Source organism: Salvelinus alpinus, chromosome 28, assembly GCF_045679555.1.
Source record: "Salvelinus alpinus chromosome 28, SLU_Salpinus.1, whole genome shotgun sequence".
Taxonomy (NCBI): Eukaryota; Metazoa; Chordata; class Actinopteri; order Salmoniformes; family Salmonidae; genus Salvelinus; species Salvelinus alpinus.
This window is the reverse complement of record NC_092113.1, coordinates 34324498-34351218: the sequence shown is the minus strand read 5'-3', so window position 1 is coordinate 34351218 and position 26721 is coordinate 34324498. Positions and strand designations below refer to the sequence as shown.

At 45.6% G+C, this 26721-nt stretch overlaps 1 protein-coding gene across 1 annotated transcript in view; it reads left to right on the top strand.

The window, feature by feature from the left end:
• Positions 1-5263: 5263 nt before the first annotated feature.
• The window catches only part of LOC139558022 (neural cell adhesion molecule L1-like), a 107826-nt gene continuing 86368 nt past the window's right edge, over positions 5264-26721 (top strand). The window contains exon 1 of the mRNA XM_071373432.1: positions 5264-5575. The gene's annotated coding sequence lies outside the window, so the exon portion shown is untranslated. The remainder of the gene's footprint in view (positions 5576-26721) is intronic.

Below are 26721 nucleotides of genomic sequence, written 5' to 3'. Positions count from 1 at the left end.
CTTATATACAGTAACAGTGCACTGTACATTGGTGGACATACCTGTTCTCTCTTCGAAACGGTTGAACTATTGAGGACACGGTTGATCTCCCAATATTCGGCTGCACCCTTCGACCCGCCTCAGCCATTGTAAGGCCATGATTGACAACATGGTCTACAATAGTGGCCCTTATGTCATCAGATATGCGCCTATGTCCTCTTCTGCCTCTTCCTCTGTTTTGCCTTCCACCACGCATCCTTGCTCCTCTTCTTCCTCCTCTTGGCTGTTGACCCTGTTCATTTCCTGGTCCATCCATTATTGGAAAATTGCAACTCTGTGTTGTGGTCTGTCTATATATGCTTGCCAATTGATTCTTCATGAGATGCACCTTTGAGCAATTTAGACAACTGGTTGATTGTTGGTTGAACTAACACTTTACATTCCTTCATGAGTGAGGGTCAATTTCACCTGCACGATTCATCAATTCACGTTTTTGTACAAAAGGTCTAATAGAAATGTGTAAAACTATGCTTGACAGTTTATGACAAATAGTTCAACAATTTTGCATGTAATGGCTTATGCAAGGAACTAATGCCTAGATGTTTTGAGGGGTAAGACTATTCAACAGAGAACCATCTACTATATTTTGATCAACATGACATGAGCAATTGATAATGTGGAAAAAAGCTGACACTTGTACATTATCAATTGCAATTTGTTCAAAGGAATAAGAAATTGCTTTAATGATGTGCACAAGTGACTAGATGATTTGGAATTTGTACAAGTAGTATCAAGAATTGCACTTTTGATCTAAGAAATGCACCAAAGCGACTGAGAAAAACTGTAAACTAAGGCGAGAACACTAGCCTCTGCCATATAAACACATAGATACACTGTGATCCATTGGCGGCTAAAGAAACGAGAGCATATAACTCATAGATGGCCAATAGGCCAATTCAGCAGTAGGAATATAACTTCAATCATCAACTAAGTAAAATACAGTTGATTACCTGGTTAAATAAACTGAAAACATTTTTTTTTAAACAGCCGAGAAAATAAAACAGTAGAAAATATCCTGATGAAAATTCAGGTTCTTTCAATCACATGCATCTCTCCTCTCCGCCTGTCAGCCTCCTGTTCTATCTGTCTTGTTGCTAGTGAAGTTCGACATTGAATCAAATTCTCACAGGGTCCGGCCCCCAAGCTGTCGCAAACAAACTCACAACACTGTATCAACTAGCCTATTCCGGGCCCTCAAAGTTTCCTGTACCAGTGAGCCCGTTTTTTAATGACGTTTCCACTGGATATATGCGATCATCAGATCATGATATTTTGCTCTTTCACACCGAGGCTTGGTGATTACCGTGGCCCGGAGTGTTGGAAAGATTTTTCAAATACTGAGGAACTATCATTCACAATGGATGTTAAAATAATAGACTACGTTGACTTATGTTAGGCCCGGTGAAAAGAATGGTGGTGTACTTAGTGAGTTAAGACAATAAAAAATATGATATTGCCAAATGGGCACTTTCCTACATGCATTCTGGAGACACACCATATCTCCGCCACAACCCCTCCTCTTCTTCTTGATGCAACATTTTAAATTATACTCAAGACACACTATCTTCACACATATTTTGCCAAGTTCACTACCCAAATTGTGGGCTTCCCAAACACACTTGTGATTTGAAACAATCCACAGCAATTTTTTTTTAAAGAAGATTTAAAAAAAGAAAATAATTTGCTCTCCCCCACACCCTCTATCTCTCTCACTCTCTCACTCTCACACTCTCACTCTCACTCTCACTCTCACTCTCACTCTCTCTCTCTCTCTCTCTCTCTCTCAAAATAGACTGCCTATTTTGATTTTGATTTTTCACCTTTATTTAAGCAGGTAGAAAAGTTGAGAACAAGTTCTCATTTACAATTGCGACCTGGCCAAGATAAAGCAAAGCAGTTCGACACATACAACAACACAGAGTTACACATGGAGTAAAACAGTGAGCAAATGAGGTGAAATAAGGGAGGTAAAGGCAAAAAAAGTCATGGTGGCGAAGTAAATACAATATAGCAAGTAAAACACTGGAATGGTAGATTTGCAGTGGAAGAATGTGCAAAGTAGAGATAGAAATAATGGGGTGCAAAGGAGCAAAATAAATAAATAAATACAGTAGGGGGAGAGGTAGTTGTTTGGGCTAAATTATAGATGGGCTATGTACAGGTACAGTAATCTGTGAGCTGCTCTGACAGCTGGTGCTTAAAGCTAGTGAGGGAGATAAGTGTTTCCAGTTTCAGAGATTTTTGTAGTTCGTTCCAGTCATTGGCAGCAGAGAACTGGAAGGAGAGGCGGCCAAAGGAAGAATTGGTTTTGGGGGTGACCAGAGAGATATACCTGCTGGAGCGCGTGCTACAGGTGGGTGCTGCTATGGTGACCAGCGAGCTGAGATAAGGGGGGACTTTACCTAGCAGGGTCTTGTAGATGGCCTGGAGCCAGTGGGTTTGGCGACGAGTATGAAGCGAGGGCCAGCCAACGAGAGCGTACAGGTCGCAGTGGTGGGTAGTATATGGGGCTTTGGTGACAAAACGGATGGCACTGTGATAGACTGCATCCAATTTATTGAGTAGGGTATTGGAGGCTATTTTGTAAATGAAGATTGCCGAAGTCGAGGATCGGTAGGATGGTCAGTTTTACAAGGGTATGTTTGGCAGCATGCGTGAAGGATGCTTTGTTGCGAAATACGCTAATAGGCCAATTCTAGATTTAACTTTGGATTGGAGATGTTTGATGTGAGTCTGGAAAAAGAGTTTACAGTCTAACCAGACACCTAGGTATTTGTAGTTGTCCACATATTCTAAGTCAGAACCGTCCAGAGTAGGGATGTTGGACGGGCGGGCAGGTGCAGGCAGCGATCGGTTGAAGAGCATGCATTTAGTTTTACTTGTATTTAAGAGCAATTGGAGGCCACGGAAGGAGAGTTGTATGGCATTGAAGCTTGTCTGGAGGGTTGTTAACACAGTGTCCAAAGAAGGGCCAGAAGTATACAGAATGGTGTCGTCTGCGTAGAGGTGGATCAGAGACTCACCAGCAGCAAGAGCGACATCATTGATGTATACAGAGAAGAGAGTCAGTCCAAGAATTGAACCCTGTGGCACCCCCATAGGGACTACCAGAGGCCCGGACAACAGGCCCTCCGATTTGACACATTGAACTCTGTTAGAGAAGTAGTTGGTGAACCAGGCGAGGCAATCATTTGAGAAACCAAGGCCATCGAGTCTGCCGATGAGGATGTGGTGATTGACAGAGTCGAAAGCCTTGGCCAGGTCAATGAATATGGCTGCACAGTATTGTTTCTTATCGATGGCGGTTAGGATATCGTTCAGGACCTTGAGCGTGGCTGAGGTGCACCCATGACCAGCTCTGAAACCAGATTGCATAGCGGAGAAGGTATGGTGGGATTCGAAATGCTCGGTAATCTGTTTGTTGACTTGGCTTTCGAAGACCTTAGAAAGGCAGGGTAGGATAGATATAGGTCTGTAGCAGTTTGGGTCAAGAGTGTCCCCCCCTTTGAAGAGGGGGATGACCGCAGCTGCTTTCCAATCTTTGGGAATCTCAGACGACACGAAAGAGAGGTTGAACAGGCTAGTAATAGGGGTTGCAACAATTTTGGCAGATAAATTTAGAAAGAAAGGGTCCAGATTGTCTAGCCCGGCTGATTTGTAGGGGTCCAGATTTTGCAGCTCTTTCAGAACATCAGCTGACTGGATTTGGGAGAAATGGGGAAGGCTTGGGCGAGTTGCTGTGGGGGGTACAGTGTTGTTGACCGGGGTAGGGGTAGCCAGGTGGAAAGCATGGCCAGCCGTAGAAAAATGCTTATTGAAATTCTCAATTATAGTGGATTTATTGGTGGTAACAGTGTTTCCTAGCCTCAGTGCAGTGGGCAGCTGGGAAGAGGTGTTCTTATTCTCCATGGACTTTACAGTGTCCCAGAACTTTTTGGAGTTTGTGTTGCAGGAAGCAAATTTCTGCTTGAAAAAGCTAGCCTTGGCTTTTCTAACTGCCTGTGTATATTGGTTTCTAGCTTCCCTGAAAAGTTGCATATCACGGGGGCTGTTCGATGCTAATGCAGAATGCCATAGGATGTTTTTGTGTTGCTTAAGGGCAGTCTGGTCTGGAGAGAACCAAGGGCTATATCTGTTCCTGGTTCTAAATTTCTTGAATGGGGCATGCTTATTTAAGATGGTGAGGAAGGCATTTTAAAAAAAATAACCAGGCATCCTCTACTGACGGGATGAGATCTATAAGTGGAAGTATATCTCTTCATTCACTTTCCTCTCTATTCCCACCAGGCCTGCATTTGTGATTAGATCAGGAGCACTTAAAGATAAAGTGCTGCTAGCACAACTTTTAACAAAGTTAATGAGGCCAGCAGAGGAGAAGTAGCACCTGTCTGACTTGGTTAATCGCAGTGTGATGATGATGATGATAGTCAAGCCAGAGGATGTTTTCCATTTTCCAGAAATATATCTCCCTCTATTGTGCTAATCTAATATGGTTGGATGGTATCTGAAACTACTATAGCAAATGTGATTCTAGAGATGATTAAAGGTAGGACAGTGATTTATTTTGTCCTAAGAACTAGCCATAGGGTGAGGTAGGTTTTCTGGAACTGGCAAATGGTATTCTATTCACAGGATGGGGATTTAGGTTATAAAAATGTTATTCTAGGGACAGGATGGGGATTTAGGTTGTATAAAGGTTATTCTAGGTACAGGACAGGGATTTAGGTTACATAAATGTTATTTAGGTTATATACATGTTATTCTCAGTACAGGATGGGGATTAAATTATATAAAGGTTATTCTAGGTACAGGATGGGGATTAAATTATATAAAGGTTATCTTCTTATGGCTGCAAGGCAAAGTGTTGAGTAGCCAGTGAAATCGTGCCCATTTCAAACGGCCTCCTACTCAAATCTTGCTTGTACAATATGAATATTATTATTCTTTTTGGATAGAAAACACTTTCTAGTTTCTAAAACAGTTGGAATTATTTCTCTGAGTGAAACACAAGTCCTTCTGCAGCACTTTTCCTGACCAGGAAGTGAAATGTCAGAAATCTATGCTCTTTTCAATCTGATGCCTATACATGGTCTTAACACCTACGAGTCTGCTGACAGTCTATACGCCTTCCTATTGGTGTAAAGAGGATGTCAGAGAAGAATTTTTTTTGCTCCTCTTGGTCTGTGGTGGAAAAAAACCTATTTCTTTGACCTGAGCGCCAACTTCCGGTATTCTGAAGGAAGTGGGATGGACTTCTGTTTTGCCTTCCTAACGAACGGCTAACGTCTCCGGCTCGAATTTTTTTGGATATATGTGACCATATCATCGTAATGTATGTTTTTTCAATATAGTTTAATCAGATTATTGAAACTTTATTCGGGAGTTTTGCTGTGTTCCGTCGTATGACTGTGTTTACGTTGGGCCACGGCTACTGGAAATGGTAAATTAACAGGGATATTTCTCATTCTGAAACGAAACAACGACTCATCTGGACAGAGGACGCCTGTTTCAACATTCTGATGAAAGATCAGCCAAAGTAAGACTCATTTTATGATGTTATTTCATATATCTGTCGTGCATGTGAACGGGTCGTGGGCGCCCAAATGTGTCTCTCTATTGTGGCTACGCTAATATAGCGATACATTTTGTTTTCGCTGTAAAACATTTAATAAATCGGAAATATTGTTTGGAATTGTTGATAAAACGTTTACTTGAGACAGGAGAACAAGTGGAGACATAGGACGAGGTGGATAATTTTATAATAAGGCCGTTTTATTCAAGTGTAAAGATATCAGGCAAAAACGTGCACGGCCCCTTTCTGTCAGATTCTTATGAAATCGTCGGAGAAGAGGCCGCTCTACACAGTACATACAGATTATATAGACAACTAGCAAAGTAGGTTGATCTTGAAGTCTGGCCTTCCAATTGGTCGATCTGGGTCGTGGGTAATCCTGTTCGGCCTGATGTCGACGTTTCCATTGGCCCTTCCCACAGTTCATTGTCTTATAGTCTCATCCTTGAGCATAATGCATATGCATCTGTTTTAACAGAGTCCTATTCATGGGGGAGGGTTGAGTATGTGGGTCTGTGGTTACTTAACAAGGTACAAAAGTGGGGGTATAGTGGGGGATGGGTGGATGTTGTGCCAAGTTATAGCTTATGTTGAGAAGTGGTTAAAACAAGTTACCAGTATCTTATACAATTTCTTACAAATCCCCCTCTTCACGTCTCACAAGAGACGTGACATAAAAGTAAAAAAAACAAAAGCTATGGGATGAAATTTGTCAGAGGACAAATTTTGTAATTCCCCCTCTACACATCACACAAGAGACGTGACATAAAAGTAAAAAAGACAAAGCTATGGGATAAAATTTGTCAGAGGACAAATTTTGTAATTCCCCCTCTTCACGTCTCACAAGAGACGTGACATAAAAGTTTCTTAGTCCTCAAATAGATAGACAGGTCCAGCTTCCCCATCATCAAGCAATGGGAACATTTGGGCCCTTTCCTGATTAGGGTCTATGGCAGCAGTGATAACACGGCTAGCAAGCGTCCGCGCACATGGAATGCAACAGCATCCACAAAGTACAAGAATGCCTGCAAAAACGGAAATAGATACTAGGATAGAGGAAACCAACGTCTTATATTTACCAAAAGCATCCATCCATGAGTCCCACATAGAAGTGTCCACTCCAGAATGCTGTTTCATCTTACCATTTAGGGTACGAAGTCCCTCCAATGCTACAGTCAGACTCCCATCCGTAGCCGTATTGTTGGGAATGAAAGTACAACACTGTTCACCAAACATAGTACAGACCCCCCCCCGTTCTGCCAATAACATATCCACCGCGATTCTATTTTGAAATGCCATCAGGGATGTAGCTGCCAATTGTCCATGGACCGCCTCAAAGCCTTGTTGAGTCCAATTTCCCAGTTTCTGGATATTAAAATGAATGTAGTTAATTCTGTCCACATTTTTATTAACCGTACACCACCAGCAAAATGATGATTCAAAACCCGCGGCTACTTGGTCAACCAGTTTATACTCATCTGGTACCCCCCTGGGGACTCCAATTGCATCAATGTACGTTGGGTCCCCAGCAGCAGGGCCCACCGTGCGCTTGGTCCTGATAGGCCAATATTCAGGACCCAGAGCTTGTATACGGGTGAGCAGATCTCGGACGCCTATGGGGTAAACAGAGATGGGCAACAGAAGAGTTACAAGTGCACAAGTACCCGTGGCATTGTGGGGAAGTCTGTCCTACAGACTAGTTCCCCCACACCACCACCACACATCAGCTCTAGACACTGGTTTAAAAATTGCCGTAAGCATGTGAGTGTACCAGCACCAACTATCAGGGAGCTTACCCAACCATGTCCCTCCACCTGTCATGTTTATGCATGTAAAGTTAGCTCTTGCCACACTGGAGGAGAATATCGGTTTCTTGACCACCGTGGTGACTACCGGATAAACAGTGTCCCACTGTGAACACTTCTCAGGTGGGTTGTCTTTGTCCATAAGGGGCAATAGACAGTCTCCGCTAATAGCGGCTGGGACTATGCGGAGCAATGGCCTAGCTCCCATGCAAACTACGCAGCTTTGCAGGGTCATGTTAGCTGCTTGTTCGGTCAATAGTAGCCAATTGTTATAGAAACCTGAGATTCCGGTGGCAGTAAGAATGGTATCATCAGGGGTGGTAGGAGTGGTGACCATATTAATAGGACCCCAATCGCCCTTCCCCTTAGATGTTAAAACAGTAAACCGGTCAGTAATAGCAGAGGGCTGAGCCTGCTGTGTAATGCAGATTTTTACTGGCCAGTAGAGTAGATCCTCACTAGATTCTACATGTGGTGCTAGTATAAAATCCTGACAACCCGTCCCAGTACCTGGTCGGATAATTAGCGATAGACCCCAATTGCGCAGTCCAGTCCTAGTCAGTGACAATCTTTGTCGCCAGATAAGAACTGCTTGCCCTGATGAATAACTGGACCAGTCAGGACCAGTCTCAGCGACCAGGCTCTTCCATGACCACTCCTGAAACCCCCCTTTTGTCATATACCAGTTAAATCTGGTGTACTCCAGAGCATGCCCTCCCAGGCCATTCCTCGCTTTTCCCAATAACCCCCAAGACAGTGTAATGGTGGTGGTCACATTAGCGGGTACACATAAGGTGGTGCTTCTGACCTCTGTTGGAGTGCAGGGTTGGTCTGTGGTTGTAGTGCTACGTTTGTGTATGGCAGGACTGGTGAGATCGAGGGTAATGTTGGACGTGACATTAGTAGTTGTAAGATGTGCGTGGGGTGGATGTGTGAGCTGTTGTATAAGCCATGTGAGAGTTCCTAGGGACACTCCAGTAATGATTATGAAAATAACAAACAAGGGACCTGAAATTCCCAGTTTCTCCCAGGGATTGAGATATCCCTGTCCTAGGCAAGTAGCCTTAGTTCGCGGAAACTGGGGCTGGCGTCCCATTTTCACCAACTAAGGTTTGTTTGGTTGGAGTCGAATTGAGATTGGCCAAATCGGCCCTGACTTCAGTCAGAGTTCTGGAAGGAGTTGGGGCTGGTGTACAATGTGTAAGGTGATGCCAAGGTGCGCCCGATTTACCCTTGACCTGGACTGAGTGTGAAGTAACTTCCTTCACTTCGAACGGTCCAGTCCACCTGGGTTCTAGCCACTTTCTCTTGTGGACTTTCACCCTTACCCAGTCGCCAACTTTTACCTTCTGTGGTTCAGGATCTCCCGTCAGCTCCCCCTGCTGGACCTTGTGAATCTGTTTGGAGAGAGCTGCAGAAAGTTCCGTCAGTTTTCTCACATATTCAGACATTACAATTTGTTGTACATCAAGGGCGGGCATATGACCTCCCTCCCTCGGTGGACCCGGCATGACTCTACCCGTCATTATCTCATGAGGAGACAGATGGGTGCCTGCACCTGGCGAGGCTCTCATGGCCATCAATGCCAGGGGCAGGGCTTCAACCCACGTCAACTTCGAACCTGCACATACCTTAGCTATCTTAGCCTTAAGGGTCTGATTTGAGCGTTCCACGAGGCCCTGCGATTGGGGCTTGTACACTGACCCAAACTTGTGCACAATACCAAATCTTTCCTCCACCTGTCTTAGGTGTTGGTTACTGAAGTGGGACCCATTGTCAGATCGGATTTGCCTGGGGACCCCGTACCTTGGTATGAGTTCGGTTTGCAGCCACTTAATGACCGATTTTGCATCCTCCCTTGCTGTTGGTATTGCCTCGACCCATTTGGAAAACCTGTCTACCATTACCAAAAGGTACCTTTTCCCATTTGTCACATTGTCTTGCCCCATATCTGTGTAATCTATGCTGATGTCCTGAAAACAAGCGTTTGGGACTGGGTATGAACCCATGGGCGTTTGATATGGTTTCTTTGGATTATGGCTACCACAAATGCTACACTCATCACAAAACAAATCTGTCATGTCTTTCATGTGGGGGTGCCACCAGATGTAGGACACCTTCTGTAAAGTCTTTAGTTTGCCTTCGTGTGTGGGCCCATGAGCTTCCCGTATTAGTTCTGGACAGAGGTTTGCAGGGGCCACTAGTCTGCCATCATGGCATCTCCACAGTTCGTCAGGTCCTTTGGTGGCCCCTTTCTGTCCCCATACTGAGTGTTCATAGGGTCCTGCTGTGAACTGGAGTTCTTCTATGTGTTGCTTTGTGAGCTCAGTCCGAGCTGGTTGGATCTGTAGTACCATTTGTCTCGGGGTGTATCCGCCAGCTTTCTTGGCTGCTTTATCAGCTGCATCATTTCCCTCGCTGACTCTGTTTTTCAGTTGTTGGTGTCCTTTACACTTCATGATGGCCACCCTCTCAGGTAGTGAGACCGATTTAATCAGTTTTTCCATCTGTGCCTTGTGTTTGATTGGAAGGTTTCCTGTGGTGGTGAAGTTGCGTCTAACCCATTGTGGTCCATCAGTATGGACTGCTCCATGAGCATACGCTGAGTCGGTGTAGATGTTCACAGTCTTTCCTTCAGCCTTTTCCAAAGCCTGTGTTAAACCTATGATTTCTGCCAGTTGGGCCGATGCAGGTTGTAGGATGATGGCAGATTCCAAGGTCACGTGTGACCCGTCTGGAAGCTGTTGTACCACTGCGTATGCTGCTATGTTCCCTTCCTCTCCTCTATAGCAGCATCCATCTGTGTACAACCATAGGTCAGGGTTGGTGAGTGGTTCGTTCCCCAGGTCAGGTCTCAGTTTCAGTTCTTGTGCAGCTCTTTCTGTGCAGGAGTGGGGTAGACCTTCTTCAGCATTGAGTGCGTCTGCCATGTTTTTGTCAGTGTTGACAAAAGTGATGTGTGATTGTGTGCATTTATTCTGGATTCTTGTTTTTCTTTCAGCGCTGAACGTGAATTCTTTGCTCATCAGATATGCTGCAACCCCATGGTGGGTGTGGATTTCCAATGGATGGCACATTACCAGGTGGGCTGTTTTTTCAATAGCTTTTGCCACTGCAGCTACATACCTGGAACATGTAGTTTGTCCTACTTCGATGTGGTCTAATTTGGAGCAGTGATACATCAACACTCTTCTCTCCCCCTCTTGTTTCTGAAAAAGGATGGAAGATGTGAATCCCTCCTTTTCAGAAACATCCAGATGGAATTTGTTCTTGTAGTCAGGTGCTGTCAGAGCTGCTGCCACTGAGAGATCTGTTTTCAAGAGTGCAAAAGCCTTTGATGCTTCAGTGGTCCATGTCAATGACGAGTGTAGGTTCCTTGGTCCCGCCTCTCGCACTATCTCTCTCAGTGGCTCCGTTCTGGCAGTGTAGTCTGGGATGTGAGTTCGGCTGTACCCTGTCAAGCCAAGGAAGGACAACATTCCCGACACAGTGATGGGGCGTGGATGATGAAGTATAGAGTCTCTGTGGGTTTTGGAGAGTCCTGCTCCTTCTCCCGAGATCTCTCTGCCAAGGAAAAGGACAGTTCTGCGACAGGTCTGGACTTTGCTCATTTTGACCTTGTATCCTTTGACAGCAAGGAAGTCCAGTAACGTTTTTGTCATCTGTAGACAGAGATCAGAAGTGGGAGCCCCCAACAAAAGGTCGTCTACATATTGGATCAGTATCACACCTTCTGGGATTTTCAGCTCTGCCAGGTGTGTCTTAAGGATATGATTGAATATTCCTGTCATGTTTTGTCTTTGATCATCATGTCTTGTCCCTGTGCTTCCCTCTGCTGGTCTTATTAGGTTCTTTCCCTCTTTCTCTCTCTCTCTCTCCTCCTCCCTCTCTCCCTCTCCCGCTCTCTCTCTCTATCGTTCCGTTCCTGCTCCCAGCTGTTTCTCATTCTCCTAACGACCTCATTTACTCTTTCACACCTGTCCCCTATTTTGCCCTCTGATTAGAGTCCCTATTTCTCCCTCTGTTTTCCGCTTCTGTCCTTGTCGGATTCTTGTTTGATGTTTGCTGTCCCGTGTCCTTGTTCCGCCCTGTCGTGTTTTTGCCTTCTTCAGATGCTGCGTGTGAGCAGGTGTCTATGTCAGCTACGGCCTGTGCCTTCCTGAAGCGACCTGCAGTCTGTGGTCGCGTCTCCAGTCGTTCCTCTCTACTGACGAGAGGATTTCAGTTTCCTGTTTTGGATTTACCTTTGATATATCCAGGAGAATCATTGTTTGTTTGATACTGGAATAAAGACTCTGTTTCTATTACGTCGCTTTTGGGTCCTCATTCATCAGCATAACAGAAGAATCCGACCAAGATGGAACCAGCGACTATGGATTCTCTCAACACTGCCGTCGAGTTCCAGGGAGCAATGCTCGGCAGACACGAGCAGGAATTGTTTGCTGCTCGTCATGCCGTTGAGACCCTGGCCGCTCAGGTCTCCGATCTCTCTGGACAGTTTCTGAGTCTTCGTCTCGTGCCACCAGCTACTTCCTGGTCTTCCGAGTCTCCGGAACCTAGGGTTAATAACCCACCATGTTACTCTGGGCAGCCCACTGAGTGTCGCTCCTTTCTCACCCAGTGTGATATTGTGTTCTCTCTCCAGCCCAACACGTACTCAAGAGAGAGAGCTCGGATCGCTTACGTCATATCACTCCTTACTGGTCGGGCTCGGGAGTGGGGCACAGCTATCTGGGAGGCAAGGGCTGAGTGTTCTAACGTTTATCAGAGCTTTAAAGAGGAGATGATACGGGTTTTTGATCGTTCAGTTTTTGGGAAGGAGGCTTCCAGGGCCCTGGCTTCCCTATGTCAGGGTGATCGATCCATAACGGATTACTCTATAGAGTTTCGCACTCTTGCTGCATCCAGTGACTGGAACGAGCCGGCGTTGCTCGCTCGTTTTCTGGAGGGACTCCACGCTGAGGTTAAGGATGAGATTCTCTCCCGGGAGGTTCCTTCCAGCGTGGACTCTTTGATTGCACTCGCCATCCGCATAGAACGACGGGTAGATCTTCGTCACCGAGCTCGTGGAGGAGAGCTCGCGTTAACGGTGTTTCCCCTCTCCGCATCTCAACCATCTCCTCCCACCGGCTCAGAGACTGAGCCCATGCAGCTGGGAGGTATTCGCATCTCGACTAAGGAGAGGGAACGGAGAATCACCAACCGCCTTTGCCTCTATTGCGGTTCTGCTGGACATTTTGTCATGTCATGTCCAGTAAAAGCCAGAGCTCATCAGTAAGCGGAGGGCTACTGGTGAGCGCTACTACTCAGGTCTCTCCATCAAGATCCTGTACTACCTTGTCGGTCCATCTACGCTGGACCGGTTCGGCTGCTTCCTGCAGTGCCTTGATAGACTCTGGGGCTGAGGGTTGTTTTATGGACGAAGCATGGGCTCGGAAACATGACATTCCTCTCAGACAGTTAGGGAAGCCCACGCCCATGTTCGCCTTAGATGGTAGTCTTCTCCCCAGTATCAGATGTGAGACACTACCTTTAACCCTCACAGTATCTGGTAACCACAGTGAGACCATTTCCTTTTTGATTTTTCGTTCACCTTTTACACCTGTTGTTTTGGGTCATCCCTGGCTAGTATGTCATAATCCTTCTATTAATTGGTCTAGTAATTCTATCCTATCCTGGAACGTTTCTTGTCATGTGAAGTGTTTATTGTCTGCTATCCCTCCTGTGTCTTCTGTCCCCTCTACTCAGGAGGAACCTGGTGATTTGACAGGAGTGCCGGAGGAATATCATGATCTGCGCACGGTCTTCAGTCGGTCCAGAGCCAGCTCCCTTCCTCCTCACCGGTCGTTTGATTGTTGTATTGATCTCCTTCCGGGGACCACTCCCCCTCGGGGTAGACTATACTCTCTGTCGGCTCCCGAACGTAAGGCTCTCGAGGATTATCTGTCTGTTTCTCTCGACGCCGGTACCGTGGTGCCTTCTTCCTCTCCCGCCGGAGCGGGATTTTTCTTTGTTAAGAAGAAGGACGGTACTCTGCGCCCCTGCGTGGATTATCGAGGGCTGAATGACATAACGGTTAAGAATCGTTATCCGCTTCCCCTTATGTCGTCAGCCTTCGAGATTTTGCAGGGAGCCAGGTTCTTTACTAAGTTGGACCTTCGTAACGCTTACCATCTCGTACGCATCAGAGAGGGGGACGAGTGGAAAACGGCGTTTAACACTCCGTTAGGGCATTTTGAATACCGGGTTCTGCCGTTCGGTCTCGCTAATGCTCCAGCTGTCTTTCAGGCATTAGTTAATGATGTACTGAGAGACATGCTGAACATTTTTGTTTTCGTTTACCTTGACGATATCCTGATTTTTTCACCGTCACTCGAGATTCATGTTCAGCACGTTCGACGTGTACTCCAGCGCCTTTTAGAGAATTGTCTCTACGTGAAGGCTGAGAAGTGCGCCTTTCATGTCTCCTCTGTCACATTTCTCGGTTCTGTTATTTCCGCTGAAGGCATTCAGATGGATCCCGCTAAGGTCCAGGCTGTCAGCGATTGGTCCGTTCCTAAGTCACGTGTCGAGTTGCAGCGCTTTCTCGGTTTCGCTAATTTCTATCGGCGTTTCATTCGTAATTTCGGTCAAGTGGCTGCCCCTCTCACAGCTCTGACTTCTGTCAAGACTTGCTTTAAGTGGTCCGGTTCCGCCCAGGGAGCTTTTGATCTCCTCAAGAAGCGTTTTACATCCGCCCCTATCCTTGTTACTCCTGACGTCACTAAACAATTCATTGTCGAGGTTGACGCTTCAGAGGTGGGCGTGGGAGCCATTCTGTCTCAGCGCTTCCATTCTGACGATAAGGTCCATCCTTGCGCTTACTTTTCTCATCGCCTGTCGCCATCGGAACGCAACTATGATGTGGGTAACCGCGAACTGCTCGCCATCCGCTTAGCCATAGGCGAATGGCGACAGTGGTTGGAGGGGGCGACCGTCCCTTTTGTCGTTTGGACTGACCATAAGAACCTTGAGTACATCCGTTCTGCCAAACGACTTAATGCACGTCAAGCTCGTTGGGCGTTGTTTTTCGCTCGTTTCGAGTTCGTGATTTCCTATCGTCCGGGAAATAAGAACACCAAGCCTGATGCCTTATCCCGTCTCTTTAGTTCTTCTGTGGCTTCTACCGACCCCGAGGGGATTCTCCCTGAAGGGCGTGTTGTCGGGTTGACTGTCTGGGGAATTGAGAGACAGGTAAAGCAAGCACTCACTCACACTGCGTCGCCGCGCGCTTGTCCTAGTAACCTTCTGTTCGTTCCTGTCTCTACTCGTCTGGCTGTTCTTCAGTGGGCTCACTCTGCCAAGTTAGCTGGCCACCCCGGCGTTCGGGGTACGCTTGCTTCTATTCGCCAGCGGTTTTGGTGGCCTACTCAGGAGCGGGACACGCGCCGTTTCGTGGCTGCTTGTTCGGACTGCGCGCAGACTAAGTCAGGTAACTCTCCTCCTGCCGGTCGTCTCAGACCGCTTCCCATTCCTTCTCGACCATGGTCTCACATCGCCTTAGACTTTATTACCGGTCTGCCTTCGTCTGCGGGGAAGACTGTGATTCTTACGGTTATCGATAGGTTCTCTAAGGCGGCACATTTCATTCCCCTCGCTAAGCTTCCTTCCGCTAAGGAGACGGCACAAATCATCATTGAGAATGTGTTCAGAATTCATGGCCTCCCGTTAGACGCCGTTTCAGACAGAGGTCCGCAATTCACGTCACAGTTTTGGAGGGAGTTCTGTCGTTTGATTGGTGCTTCCGTCAGTCTCTCTTCCGGGTTTCATCCCCAGTCTAACGGTCAAGCAGAAAGGGCCAATCAGTCGATTGGTCGCATATTACGCAGCCTTTCGTTTCGAAACCCTGCGTCTTGGGCAGAACAGCTCCCCTGGGCTGAGTACGCTCACAACTCGCTTCCTTCGTCTGCTGGGTATGGACACTGATAGCACCTACCGGGCTATCTCCGTTTCAGAGTAGTCTTGGGTACCAGCCTCCTCTGTTCTCGTCCCAGCTCGCCGAGTCCAGCGTTCCCTCCGCTCAGGCTTTTGTCCAACGTTGTGAGCGCACCTGGAGGAGGGTCAGGTCTGCACTTTGCCGTTACAGGGCGCAGACTGTGAGAGCCGCCAATAAACGTAGGATTAAGAGTCCTAGGTATTGTCGCGGTCAGAGAGTGTGGCTTTCCACTCGTAACCTTCCCCTTACGACAGCTTCTCGCAAGTTGACTCCGCGGTTCATTGGTCCGTTCCGTGTCTCTCAGGTCGTCAATCCTGTCGCTGTGCGACTGCTTCTTCCGCGACATCTTCGTCGCGTCCACCCTGTCTTCCATGTCTCTTGTGTCAAGCCTTTTCTTCGCGCCCCCGTTCGTCTTCCCCCCCCCCCCCCCCCGTCCTTGTCGAGGGCGCTCCTATTTACAAGGTACGGAAGATCATGGACATGCGTTCTCGGGGACGTGGTCACCAGTACTTAGTGGATTGGGAGGGTTACGGTCCTGAGGAGAGGAGTTGGGTTCCATCTCGGGACGTGCTGGACCGTTCGTTGATTGATGATTTCCTTCGTTGCCGCCAGGGTTCCTCCTCGAGTGCGCCAGGAGGCGCTCGGTAAGTGGGGGGGTACTGTCATGTTTTGTCTTTGATCATCATGTCTTGTCCCTGTGCTTCCCTCTGCTGGTCTTATTAGGTTCTTTCCCTCTTTCTCTCTCTCTCTCTCCTCCTCCCTCTCTCCCTCTCCCGCTCTCTCTCTCTATCGTTCCGTTCCTGCTCCCAGCTGTTTCTCATTCTCCTAACGACCTCATTTACTCTTTCACACCTGTCCCCTATTTTGCCCTCTGATTAGAGTCCCTATTTCTCCCTCTGTTTTCCGCTTCTGTCCTTGTCGGATTCTTGTTTGATGTTTGCTGTCCTGTGTCCTTGTTCCGCCCTGTCGTGTTTTTGCCTTCTTCAGATGCTGCGTGTGAGCAGGTGTCTATGTCAGCTACGGCCTGTGCCTTCCTGAAGCGACCTGCAGTCTGTGGTCGCGTCTCCAGTCGTTCCTCTCTACTGACGAGAGGATTTCAGTTTCCTGTTTTGGATTTACCTTTGATATATCCAGGAGAATCATTGTTTGTTTGATACTGGAATAAAGACTCTGTTTCTATTACGTCGCTTTTGGGTCCTCATTCATCAGCATAACAATTCCTGGTGAGCACCTATAACCCTGTGGTAAAACAAAATAAGTGTACTGTTGATGTTCATACGTGAAAGCAAAGAGTGGCTGAGAGGCTTCATCAAGTGGGATGCTAAAGAAAGCATTAGCCAGATCCACCACCGTGAAGTATTGGTGTTTTGGTGACAGATTGCTCAGAGTAATGTGAGGGTCAGGGACAGGTAGATCTATCGGTGCAGTAACGTCATTTACTGCTCGGAAGTCTTGAACCATCCGGTATGTTACTCCTCCAGCTTTCAGCACTGGTAGGATCGGCGTGTTCCATGGAGATACAGTTCGATAGATAACCTGTGCTCTCAGTAACCCATCAATGGTCGGTTTTATCCCCATGATCTGTTCGGGTTTCAAACGATATTGTGATCGGTAGATAGGTATTTGACCTGGATATAGCAGGGTGATGGTGACTGGTTCCACCTGTAGTTGGCCCACATCAAAAGGGGTGTGTAGGTGTGTAGGTGCTTTGGTAGATGGGTGGTCAGTGTATGGCTTGCCATGGTGTCTTGGCAGGGTAAATCGTTCTGGAAGACAGTGTTCTTCAGTGTCAACAGTCATGAACCTCCACATGTTCTCAGTAGTGGCCTTTTGAATCCCCGGTGTTTGGGTGGGTTCCCACTGAAGTTTGGATGCTCGTCTGATCATAGGGCCCAGGCTTCTTGCTTCGAAACCGTTTCCCACCGCTAGTGTAACATGGGGAGCCGACTCCTCCCCTAGTAGGTACCAGGATTTCAGATGAGGTGGTAAGATGACTGGTGCTGCTACTCCTTCTTGTCCACACACAATGGTGCAACACCTAATGGATGGCGTTAGGTGCATCATGTTCTCATCCCAGTCATCAGTGTATGTGTTCTCGTCATTTTCTGTCACATTCAGTGTACAGTGAATTTCAGCTTGTGGGGTCTTGTATGGGTGTAATGCATAGATCTGTGATTTCAGTTGATTGAACTTAAACTGGACCTCTGGAGTCCCAGTTCCTGTCTCCCTGCATTTTAGCCAGTAGATTTCTTGTGTTGCTGACAACTCAGGGGTTGGGATGATGGGTAACATCAGCACCCTAACAGGGTGAACCGGTGTTGAAGGAATGGGATCAATGGAGACCTCCACGCCCCTTTCAGTAAGGTAAATTGAACATTTCAGTTTACACAACAGGTCTCTCCCAAGGAGGTTGATTGGGCAATTGGGACAGTATAGGAACTGATGCTTTAGCTTGGATGGGCCCCAGGAGAAGAGCAACGGAACGGTTTTTTGTTGTGCTTCGGGTGTTCCTGATACCCCCACCACCTGTATTGTTTCCGAAGAGAGTGGTTGACGAGATCTTATAGCAGAGTATGTACACCCTGTATCTACAAGGAATTGGTGAGTCACTCCTTCCACCTCACACAGGATTGTTGGTTCTGTGTGTAAGGGGAAGTGCTGGCCCCCCTTCCCGTCCGGTGGTGGTGGGCAGCTTCAGGGCCATGGGGCATATTCGTCTGACATGCCCTGGAAGGGAGGAGGTGGCTGCTGATTTGGGTCTGGATTCGGGTGGTTGTATGCGGGTTGAAGGGCTGCACGTGGTTGATACATCATTGGTCGGACTCCTCCCCTCGGTCTCGGGGCGTATCCTCGTCCCCTATTCGCCATCCACTGGTTTTGGGCCGCTGTCACTGGGTATGGACACTGACGAGCCATATGTCCTGTCTGCTTACAATTGTAACAGTTCCCCCAGGGTCCAGTGTTCCTTGGTTGTTGTCCCCATGTAGACGAATAGCCTGGTTGTGGTGGGTAATAGTATGGTTGTGCGGCCATCGGAACAGGTTGTTCCATCCCGGGTGCTGGCATGGGAGGTCCCTGTGGTACCATGGGTGGTTGTTGTTGCTGAAACATTTGTGAAACAGTTTTTTCAATAATTTGTGAGATATCTTGTTGGTCTTCAGCCACCATCTGTTTCTTGGGATTTTCCCCTTTTTGGGCCTCTTTCAGTTGCAGTTTCAAAAGTTGTACCTGTAGGGACTGGACTTGTGTTTCAGCTCCTCCCTTGTCTTTGTTGAATTGGGTGATATGATGATGTACATGTGAGTTGAACTGAGCCTGGGGAAGTGCCATTAACCCCACCGTGGCCCTAAGTTTAGTTCGGACCTCATTTGGAGCACCGCTCACCACCATCTCCTTCCACATGCTGACCGTGGTGCCAGTATAGTCATATGGTTCTTCATGAACAGTTCTCCATGTGGTCTTCGCTCTGTCGAGATAGGCTGCCGGTTGTTCCCCTGGATTGATGGTGAATGATGAAAGGGTTGCATGGTTTCGTTCTGTGGGATATGCCCTTCTCAACACTGCCCACAAATCCGCTCGGAAGTCTTCCTGGGCTAGTGCAGCCGGGGCTGTGGCCAGATCTGCATCTCTTATCAGAGCACTCATGGTGGTATGGTCTGTTGCTCTAGCCAGAAGGGCCCTTATGTCACCTAGGCAGAGCCGTAGGCCTGACGTCAGTGTTTGCAGTTGAAGGAGCCATGCAGAGGCCCCCCCATGCAGACTGGGTAATTGTTCCATCAAAGTGGTAAGGTCTGTCATTTTCCAGGGTTGGTATTCTTCATGCCCTCCGTCCGGAGTGGGCCTCAACGGCATCTGCATCTCCTTTCCACCATATTGGAGATCCCAGTCTGCCCTGGACGAGACACCCCTGCTGTTCTGTTCCCTGAGACGTACGGACTGTCTGATAGGTTCGACCAAATCTGTCACCTTCCCCAACATTACCCCTTTTATATGGTACGAGCCTTCTCCCCGTTCAGCATCTTCTATCATAGATTTGGCCTGTGCCACTGAATCCCTGATGTCTCTCTCCACCTCTTCTTCATCTTGTCCTAATCTGTTCTCACCTTCATCGTCCTTGCTGTGATTTCCTCTTAATGAGGCCCCAGAGGAGCATTGTCCTGGTGACGACCATGACCCTTCCGAGATTATTTGACTATCCCCCCGTGTTCTGTTTCTGAACCAGTCTGGGTTTGGAGTGGAAGAAAACTGAATCAGCTCTCTGTCTTCTCTCTTCAAAGGGCCTGGTTGAGACCCACCATGTCCCTGTAGTGAGGCGGGGTTCGAACCACCCCCACGTCCCTGTGTGTGCGCTCTGTCCCTCTCCTTCCTTTCTCGATGATCAGGCCTCTCTTCACACACGAGTTGCCCTTCTTGGATCCCTAAAGTCATGCTTCCTTTTAGGTGTCCTTCATGCACCACAAACACTGGTGCCTGTACCACAGCAGGGGTCAAAAAAGGGTTTTGAGGGAGGTGGCTGAATGGATTTTGAGAATAGGGAGGTGGTGTTATTTTCTCTCCCTGTGGCAGTTCCGGGTATAGTTGGGTGGGGGCCGATGGGGTTGCTATGGTGGTAGGTGGGGCATCATTATTGTTGGGCCTGCCCTCTTTGGTGTCAGTTGGGGCTTCAGTGGCCACCCCCATCATATCAGGTTTCCTGTAAGGGAGTGCTCTTCTAATTTCTTCAATTGCCCAAATTCCTATTTTCAGCTCAGCCTCTGCTCTTTCCCTATGCTTTGTTCCTTCCTTTTTGAATAAGTGGTTCTTATTCCTTTCAACTTCACGTTCTATCCCTTCCTTCACTACTTCCTCTAATTCCTTCTCCATAGTGAGGAGTTGCCCTTTTGATGGGGCCACCCCACTGAGGTATCCTGCTTGTGTCCATGTTAGCCTCACACCTTCCCAGACCTTCTTAACTTCCTTATACTGCATCTTTCCCCCTGATCTATCTTTCATTCTCTGATCTAAGTATTCATTGAATTTGTGTTTGGGGACGGTGGTCGTGGCCATTTTGTCGTTAAGCTATGTCTGGCTCTATGCTATTTTGGTGCACTTAGCCCATCACTGGCCAAAACTAGCAATGTATCTCTGGTGCTGACACAGTCTTATCTCTGGTGTCTGTCTCCCCCTTGTGTACAAAGAATTGTATTGCTTTATGTTTGGCGAATTAATTAAATACTTTCCCAAAGTATTTCGGCAATATCCTTTTGGAACACTCTACTAGTATTATCTAGCGCTTCTATTTTAAATATAATAATAATTTTAGGAACTATTTTCAAACAGTTATTATTCGTTTTCACTTTTTCGATTATTTAAATACTTTGCCAAAACATTTCAGAAATGTCCTTTCGGGACATTATATTAGTATATTCAAGCGTTTCTAGAATAAATATTTAATTAATTCTAGGACTCATTTTTCTCAAAAACTAATTAAAAAACTGAACTCAAAAACTAACTTAATTAATTAAATACTTTCCCAAAGTATTTCAAACGTGTCCTTTTGGGACAATATATGGTGTATCCTAGCGCTTCTAGAATAATTATCAACTGAATTCTAATTCTTAAATCAATCCCAACAGCACGGGAGAGAAAATACAAGTCAACTTCTCAACAGAAAATAACTGCTTCACAGTAGACACGGCGGTCACTTAAACACAGCCTCAACTTAGCATATGGCTAATTAGTAGCAATCGGTCTCGTGGAACGTTCAATCACTCACATTAATTTGGAACATACAATACCACATTAGATTTTCAAGTTTTAATACCTTCTACCATTAATTACGCTAACACAACTTAAACATACAATCATTAATTTCGCTAACACAACTTAAACATACAATATCACATTAGATTCGTCACGGTAACACCTAGTTGATCAATCTATTGCCCGCCTATTTGAATCGTATTTTTATTTTAATTTTTTTATGAGTCCTCACGTAACACTTTAGCTGATTGCCAATTCAACTATTGTACGACTATATGGATCTCATCTATTAATTATGGATTCGTCACGGTAACCCCTAGCTGGTCAACTTACAGCTATGGCCCGCCTATATGAATCGTATTTTTCTTTTTATTTCTGTGGATTCCTCACGGTAACCCCCTAGGACGTCAACTTTCCCCTGTGGCCCGTCTATTTGAATCCTTATAAGCTTATTCCTCACTTTACACCTAGTCTATCAACATATATACTAGTGCAAGACTATATGAACAAGTCTTTAACTATGATTACTCAGATATCTTTACACAATGCCTTAGATTCTAAACAATTCCACATAAATTTAGCAACAATTCACACTCACCTCAGTACTTCTGATCATTGAATTTAGATATTGGCTATAATACAATATACAGATTTTGATTAAACAGGCATCTGCTTACCTTTTAGTATCGAGCTCTTTTGATCAGTTTCCTGGGTGAGTTGAACCGCGATTCTCCTTCAAAAAAAAAGGTCACCTCTCCTTCTCGAATCTTTCTCCCACGCGTCTCCTGTCTGATCAACTTTCTATGGACCGAAATCAAAGGTGTCTAATTACCATCCTCTGCTTACCAATTCTGTTGATAAAACGTTTACTTGAGACAGGAGAACAAGTGGAGACATAGGACGAGGTGGATAATTTTATAATAAGGCCGTTTTATTCAAGTGTAAAGATATCAGGCAAAAACGTGCACGGCCCCTTTCTGTCAGATTCTTATGAAATCGTCGGAGAAGAGGCCGCTCTACACAGTACATACAGATTATATAGACAACTAGCAAAGTAGGTTGATCTTGAAGTCTGGCCTTCCGATTGGTCGATCTGGGTCGTGGGTAATCCTGTTCGGCCTGATGTCGACGTTTCCATTGGCCCTTCCCACAGTTCATTGTCTTATAGTCTCATCCTTGAGCATAATGCATATGCATCTGTTTTAACAGAGTCCTATTCATGGGGGAGGGTTGAGTATGTGGGTCTGTGGTTACTTAACAAGGTACAAAAGTGGGGGTATAGTGGGGGATGGGTGGATGTTGTGCCAAGTTATAGCTTATGTTGAGAAGTGGTTAAAACAAGTTACCAGTATCTTATACAATTTCTTACAGAATCACAAGTTGCCTATCTTTCAATTGCTGCAAACTATATATTTTTCGGAAATGTTTTATGATGAGTAATAAGCTATTTGACGTTGGTGTCTGTTGGTGTCTGTAAATATTATGGCTGCTTTCGGTGCACTTTCTGATTTGTAGCTGAAATGTAAAATATGATTTATACCTGAAATATGCACATTTTTCGAAAAAAAATATGCTATACAATAAATATGTTATCAGACTGTCATCTGATGAATTTGTTTCTTGGTTAGTGGCTATTTATATCTTTATTTGGTCGAATTTGTGATAGCACCTGATGGAGTAAGAAACTGATGCAGTTAGAAAAGTGGTGTCATTTGCTGACGTGGTTAGCTAATAGATTTACATATTTTGTCTTCCCTGTAAAACATTTTAAAAATCGGACATGTTGGTTTGATTCACAAGAAGTTTATCTTTCATCTGGTGTCTTGGACTTGTTAATGTGTGAAAGTTAAATATTTTTAAAAACTAGCTTTTGAATGTCGCGCCCTGCACTTTGAGCTGGATGTTGTCATAGTGTGGGCGGTGTCGGGCTTGCAGCCCAAACAGGATTTATTCTAGGTACAGAATGGGGATTTAGGTTATATAAAGTTTATTCTAGGTACAGGATGGGGATTCAGGTTATATAAAGTTTATTCTAGGTACAGGATGGGGATTTAGGTTATATAAAGTTTATTCTAGGTACAGGATGGGGATTCAGGTTATATAAAGTTTATTCTAGGTACAGGATGGGGATTTAGGTTATATAAATGTTATTCCAGGTACAGAATGGGGATTTAGGTTATATAAAGGTTGTTCTAGGGGATGACCTTGTCCTGTCTACAGCTGATTTCCGTGTGGTGATAGCGGGGGAATTGACAGTGATTAAGGCTAACCTAAGTAGACCTTGCAAATGTTTCCAATGTGCTGTACGTCCAGGAGTTAAGCTGGAGGGGAAGCTTATGCTTGACAATGAGCTGTGTGAAATAGAGTAGTAAGTTAAGGTCACACGAAGCACAAAAAAAGAAAAGTCATACTGAAGAAATTCTCTCGCCAAAAAGAAAGTCCAACGCTAATAGGAAGAAAATCCCTAACCTGTGGGGATTCTCAATGGAAGATCAAAACGCAGAAATACATCGATTTGCTTTCCTATTTAACCTTTCTCGGTACAGGTTAGTCCCACTGGGATAAAATATAATTTGCTCGTGAGACCTGCAGATGTTCCTAGATAAAACAAACGCCCCTCCCATCTCCATGATAGGATTATGTGGCAGCAGTGTGACATCACGTGACCTTGGTGTCTCAGACAATCACAGATGGCTGACCTATTTTGTGTAGGGGTTAAAAGTTAGAGGTCACTGTCTTGAAGGGTGATATCATGTCTGTCACACTGCCTAGTCCTCTCCTCAGGGCGTGGCAAGCGTGGTGGCTGTCTCTGTGGAAACAGTCCCGGTGGAGACAACTGTGTGTGTGTGTGTGTGTGTGTGTGTGTGTGTGTGTGTGTGTGTGTGTGTGTGTGTGTGTGTGTGTGTGTGTGTGTGTGTGTGTGTGTGTGTGTGTGTGTGTGTGTGTGTGTGTGTGTGTGTGTGTGTGTGTGTGTGTGTGTGTGTGTGTGTGTGTGTGTGCACGTGCCTTGTGTGCCACAGGAGCTGGAGGTGGTGGTAGCTGTGTGTTCCGTACCACAGGCCACTGTATCACCTAACCCTGGGGGTCTGCCTAGACACACACACACACATAGCGCTACACTGCTGCCTGCTCTCAGTGCTGCAGTCCCAAGTCTCAACTATGTGACCTAAATTAGCGCAATCTACCTAAAATGTCATCATGGTGATGTGCCTGTTCTTAGGTTGTGCATGGTTTCTATCGTATTCCTTACTCTCATGGTGTATTTAGTATTTTATTAGGATCCCAATTATCTACTGCTCTGGGGTAAAGTATAGTATTTTTACAGTTACCACCCGCAATGGCTTTCATTGGGTAAAATGCAACATCCATGAACATGAAATAACCAGACCTTGAATGTTGAGCCTTGTCTATTGACCTTAATGGGTTATCTGAGGTATAGTGTAACGGGTTACAGTCTACCACCCATGAAGGGTTATCTGAGGTATAGTGTAACGGGTTACAGTCTACCACCCATGAAGGGTTATCTGAGGTATAGTGTAACGGGTTGTAGTCTACCACCCATGAAGGGTTATCTGAGGTATTGTGTAACGGGTTACAGTCTACCACCCATGAAGGGTTATCTGAGGTATAGTGTAATGTGTTACAGTCTACCACCTATGAAGGGTTATCTGAGGTATTGTGTAACGGGTTACAGTCTACCACCCATGAAGGGTTATCTGAGGTATAGTGTAATGTGTTACAGTCTACCACCTATGAAGGGTTATCTGAGGTGTAGTGTAACGTGTTACAGTCTACCACCCATGAAGGGTTATCTGAGGTGTAGTGTAATGTGTTACAGTCTACCACCCATGAAGGGTTATCTGAGGTGTAGTGTAACGGGTTACAGTCTACCACCCATGAAGGGTTATCTGAGGTATAGTGTAATGTGTTACAGTCTACCACCCATGAAGGGTTATCTGAGGTGTAGTGTAATGTGTTACAGTCTACCACCCATGAAGGGTTATCTGAGGTGTAGTGCTAGACTTTGGACCTGCTCATTAGGGGGCAGATTCAGACTCAGGAATTCATGCACTTCCCAGTATTAGGTATTCAGACTTACCTTATTCTTTTTCAGTTGCATAACTCGCTCTGCACTTTGGCGAACAGACTAGAATATATGGAGAGAACGGTTCAGAATATTAGGGATCCATAAAAGACATCTAAATATACAGATATTTGTCTTCGTTTCAGCACCAATTGGTAGGTAAAAAAAAAAAAACTCTGATCTTGTAGATTATTTAGGTTTAGGAAAGTACTAAAAAAACAAGGTTGGAGAGCCTTTACACACGAAAGAAAGAAAACTGTGGTTTGATTAATTCTGAAAAAAGCCACATTCAGTTCTTCAATCCATGGGAATGTTGGAAGATTAGTGTACATATAACTATAATAGGTAAAATACTGTACAATAGTAGGCTATACCCTCATCTATTGCCTGCACTAACCATGGAACTGTGTGATGACATGGCCAAGTATTGCACCATACTGTCACGCCCTGACCTTAGTATTCTTTGTTTTCTTTATTATTTTGGTTAGGTCAGGGTGTGACGAGGGTGGTATGTGTGTTTTTGTCTTGTCTAGGGTTTTGGCTATGTCTAGGTGTGTGTGTGTAGTCTAGGCATTATGTAGGTCTATGGTGGCCTGGATTGGTTCCCAATCAGAGGCAGCTGTTTATCGTTGTCTCTGATTGGGGATCCTATTTAGGTTGCCATTTTCCAGTTTGGTTTGTGGGTTATTGTCTATGTGATGTTGCATGTCTGCAATCGTTATATTTAGCTTCACGTTATTTTGTATTGTTTGTTAAGTGTTCTTCATTATTAAAAGGAAGAATGTATTCTAATCACGCTGCGCCTTGGTCTCCTCACTACGACGAACGTGACACCTACGTTGGGTTCATAGTGTTACGGCTTGGTCTGCACTCTGCTCCATAACAATTTAATTAGCCTACGTACATGTCTTTCATTTTTTATACATGATCAACTGTTACTAATGATCCTCAGCAACAACCACACGTTGTGTTGGCGTTTACAGAGCAAGCAAATGAAGGTAAATGAAACAGTGTAATTAAATGGAATGATTATGTAGGCTATACCAACTGAAGGGAACTAACAGTAATGGAATGATTATGTAGGCTATACCAACTGAAGGGAACTAACAGTAATGGAATGATTATGTAGGCTATACCAACAGAAGGGAACTAACAGTAATGGAATGATTATGTAGGCTATACCAACTGAAGGGAACTAACAGTAATGGAATGATTATGTAGGCTATACCAACAGAAGGGAACTAACAGTAATGGAATGATTATGTAGGCTATACCAACAGAAGAGAACTAACAGTAATGGAATGATTATGTAGGCTATACCAACAGAAGGGAACTAACAGTAATGGAATGATTATGTAGGCTATACCAACTGAAGGGAACTAACAGTAATGGAATGATTATGTAGGCTCTACCAACAGAAGGGAACTAACAGTTGGCAGTGTAATATGTGTGATTATTAGGCCTGCTGACGGTCGATACTGATAGTGACTAATATTAACATGAT